Below are 4197 nucleotides of genomic sequence, written 5' to 3' on the forward strand. Positions count from 1 at the left end.
TGTTTTGGGGTGGCTAGATCTAATGCACATTAGCACAGATTTTTAGGGTGCCTTTACATGAGCACAGAGGTTGCTTCGATGCGCTGTAATTAAAATGTTTCAGAGCAGACTTGATTCATTCATCGAGTTTCCTGGAGTGTGATAATTACCATGCTCCAGCAGCTTCTCACTTCTTGTGTATCAGCAGCTTCCCATTTCTTGTGTAGCACTTTAAAATAGCAGCAGGGGCACTTGAACTAAAGCTCAAATGAGCTTTAGTTCAAGTGCCCCCACTACCATTTTGAAGCATGGGAACACTGATCCAAAAGATGCTGCAACACTTTAATTAGAGCGGCTCTCAGAGCTGCTCTAATTAAAGCGGTGCCCCACTCACCCCTGGAGCATGTGTAAAAGTACCCTTTAGAGCACATAGTTTAAAGTCACAATCTTCTCCTGTTTAACATCTTTTAGTAGGAGATCTCTAGATAATGGCCCAATAGAAAGAGAACCAGAGACTTTTAAAATGTAAGTTACAATGTACTTGCTCTTTCAAACTGACTCAAAACCATCCAATTGTGTGTGTAGCCAACATACCCAAATGCATGTTGATATGACTGTTTTCCTTGCCTGTATTGTTACATTCATCAGTTGAATTTGGTTTCAAATTGAATTGTAAACTCATCAGGGCATGACCTGCCTCTGATTACATTTGTACTGCACTAGCATAATACAAGTCTTCGTCTTCTTCAGCAATCCCTCACAGTCGAGGATGATTGTCTTCCATGAGTGTATTATCTATGGGTCCAAACATGGCGGAGGAGGTCGATCCAGGATTGACAGACTTTACAGCAACTCAGACACATGTTTCTATGAGCAGGGCCAAATTAACGCATAAGCAAACTAGGTATGCCGAGGGCCCCAAGCTGCAGGGGACCTCGGTCCTTCCCTCCATGTTGGCAGTGTGAATGGCCCCATCTCCCTCTCTTCCTTTCCCCCCACCCCACTCTGGCCTTGCCACTGCGAGGGATGCTTCCTAGTGGTAGCTTCGACTCCCCGTGGGCGGGAGCACCAGGGTGCGGAGGGGGGTCTCAACCAGCCCAAGGCCCACAAGTTTGTTTGCCTAGGGCCCACTAAAGTGTTAATCCAGCCATGTCTATGAGAGAAGGGTGGCTCTGAATTCTTGATTCACAACACATTGTTTCTGCCACTCCCGCTTTTCTGTCTCATTGTTGTAAGGTTTCAAAGTATCAAAGTATCAAGATCCTTGTACCAGACTCTTCTTCCATTTGAGGCAGTTCTGGGCAATAGTCTCTCATAAGTTGATGTCAAGTTGGCGTTTTTTTCAAGTTGGCCTTGAGGACGTCCTTGAAGTGCTTTCTCTACCCTCCTCTTGAGCATATGCCTTGACTGAGCTGAGAGAATAAAACTTGCTTCAGGAGTCTGGAGTCAGACATCTGGATGACATAGTCAGCCCAGCGAAGTTGATACCAGATGATCATTTCCTTCATGTACGTGGTGTTTGCTTGCAAGAGAATGCTAATGTTGGTGCACCTATCTTCCCACTGAATTCAAAGGATCTTCTGTTGGTACTTCTCTAATGACTTAATGTCCTGTATGTTGTCTTCACCTCAGCTCCATAAGTAAGGTGGGGATTGAAACTACTTGATAAACTATGAGCTTGGTTTTGGATTGGATGTCATGATTTTCAAACACACATTTCCTCAGGTGTCCGAAGGCTGCACTTGCACATTGGAGGCGATGCTGGATTTCTTCGTCGATGTCAGTCTTCTGCAAAAGATGGCTTCTGAGGTATGGGAAATACTCAACATTCTCCAGAGTCTCATCATTAATCTGAATTACTGAAGCTGAATGGGGACTGCTCATTAAGAGCTTGTTGATGAAAACCTTAGTTGATGATGACCTTAGTTTTCAGAATGTTAAGCATCAGTCCCATTTTCTTGTATGCCTCAGTAAAGATGTTGATAATTGCCTGAAGGTCTGCTTCTGAGTGAGTACAGACTACCACATCATCAGCATACTGGAGCTCGATGATTGAGGTCAGTGTGGTCTTGGTTTTGGCTTGGAGCCAGCTGAGGTTAAACAGCTTACCATCCATTCAGTAGTTTAGCTCCACTCTGACCGGGAGCTTGTTGGTGGTCAGATGTAGCATCATGGTAAGGAATATCAAAAAGAAGGTTGGAGCAATAACACAGCCTTATTTATCTCCCATCTTAACCTCAAAGGGATCTATGATAGATCCATTACTGAGAACCACTGCTCACATACCATCATACAGTAGACAAAGACTGGTGATGAATTTCAGTGGACATCTGTACTTCAGAAGGTTTGTCAATTGAGAAGTGCCGTGGAGAGTCAAGGGTTTATGTGAGGTCAAAGGAGGTAATATGAGTAATAAATAATCAATTGCATGTGTTGTCTTATGTCAAGGGAGCCAAGGTTTGGTTAATGCCTTTCTCAATATGATCTAAAAATAGAGTGGAAATGAATACATAAATAGTCACACATAAATAATTAGTTTCAATACACAATGAAGAATCTAATACCTTATGCAGTGGGTGATCTGTTGTGCATGTAGTAGTACAAAGTAGGGATCCTTTCTATAACTATAGAGATAATAGTAATAGTAGCTCAGATTATTTTTCCTAACAACCTTGTGAAGAAATTTCAAATGCCATCCACTGCTACTTCTAATTTAACATTCTTTACACCAAGTAAGCACAAGGTTTGTGTTTTTCCAATTATTTTCAAGATCTTCACTCTAAACAACATCATGTAGTCCTTAGCTAGGGAGGCTATACCCACTTCCAGCAAATTCACATTTTTCTTTTAAACGTTCTTGTTGCCTGCTCACAGTTTATATACATGCTAGCAGGAATTCAAATGTAATCTGAAGCTTCCAGGTCCAGTTAGATGAACAAATACTTCACTCTTCCCTAGTTCTCACTCAGAAGTTCTAATTGGCCATAAAAGAGCCTGCCTTACAATAATTTTTATTTAAAAATTGCCAACTACCAGTATGAAGTGGGAATAAAGGGATCTAGTAGATAGACTCCCTCCTATAGACCAGAATATAAACTCACTAAAAATTCAGACAGAGATGGACCCAAGCCACACTCTCCCATTTTGAACAATCTGGGGAATTTGTAGTATGATGCCAAACATTATGGGTCAAGCTAGCTGCTCCTGATTTCTCCTTCAATTCCCCTCTGATCTGAAGGTGTATGGGACTCTTCACTGTTCTGTTTTTTGGGGGGGGTTTTGTTGGACTTACCACATCTAGAAATAGTTTTCATAGAGAAACTGAGGGCTTGTATACACAGAGAGGTTATTACACAGCAAAGTAGGGTGTGAATTTACAATGCACTAGCTATTCCATGCACAATTCCTTTGCAGACACTGAGAGCTTCTCTTAGATCATACTAAAAGTGGAGTAAAGCGAACCTTAATGAGTACTAACAGTGCCCTCATAATAAGTTAGTACTTCCCTATAGGAAGTTAGGCCACATCTACACGAGATGGTGACTGTACAGTCATTACTGCACAGTCATTTAGTAGTTGTTTATATAAGTTAACCCGAGTTACTACGCAGCAGCATCACTGAATGGCTTTAAGGTATGCTGACTATACAATAGCTCATTATTAATGCATAGTAGCGTCACGTCACATTTCCTCCCATGGGATGCTACTGTGTAGTCAACATCTCATGTAGACTCAGCCAGCAGCTAGCATGCTGTGAATTCACACCCTAGCTTAATGTGAACTAGCTTCCCCTGTGTAGAAAAGTCCTTTGATTGCTGTTCCTTAGCTCTCCCTACTGTTTTGAGTCCTTATAAGTATTACAACAGAACAGTGTTTCTCAACCCATGGTATGTGTATCCCTGGGGTATGCAAGATATGGGCAGGGGGTACACAGGTGCTACATTTTGGTCTTTGCCTGCTCAGGCCGGAAGTTCTGGCCACTGCCCCTCCTGCCGTGTCCAGCGTGCCAGGGCTTTCACTCCCCAGCGTCACTGTGCCAGGATCCAGGGAGAGAGGCCCTGCACAGGCTGCTTTGCCCTGGGCCACGGTGGAAAGCCAAGGCTGCAACTGAACTCCAGCTAGCTTTGAGCATCAAGGACAATAAAAAGTCCTTTTTCAGATATGTGGGGAGCCGGAGGAAAAGCAGGGGCAACATTGGACCCCTGCTAAACCAGATGG

At 43.1% G+C, this 4197-nt stretch overlaps 1 long non-coding RNA gene across 1 annotated transcript in view; it reads right to left on the reverse strand.

The window, feature by feature from the left end:
• Positions 1-2411: 2411 nt before the first annotated feature.
• LOC102383617 overlaps positions 2412-4197 on the reverse strand; it is a 30251-nt gene continuing 28465 nt past the window's right edge. The window contains exon 3 of the long non-coding RNA XR_323819.1: positions 2412-2464. This is a non-coding gene — a long non-coding RNA (uncharacterized LOC102383617). The remainder of the gene's footprint in view (positions 2465-4197) is intronic.

Source organism: Alligator sinensis, unplaced genomic scaffold (genome assembly GCF_000455745.1).
Source record: "Alligator sinensis unplaced genomic scaffold, ASM45574v1 scaffold1118_1, whole genome shotgun sequence".
Taxonomy (NCBI): Eukaryota; Metazoa; Chordata; order Crocodylia; family Alligatoridae; genus Alligator; species Alligator sinensis.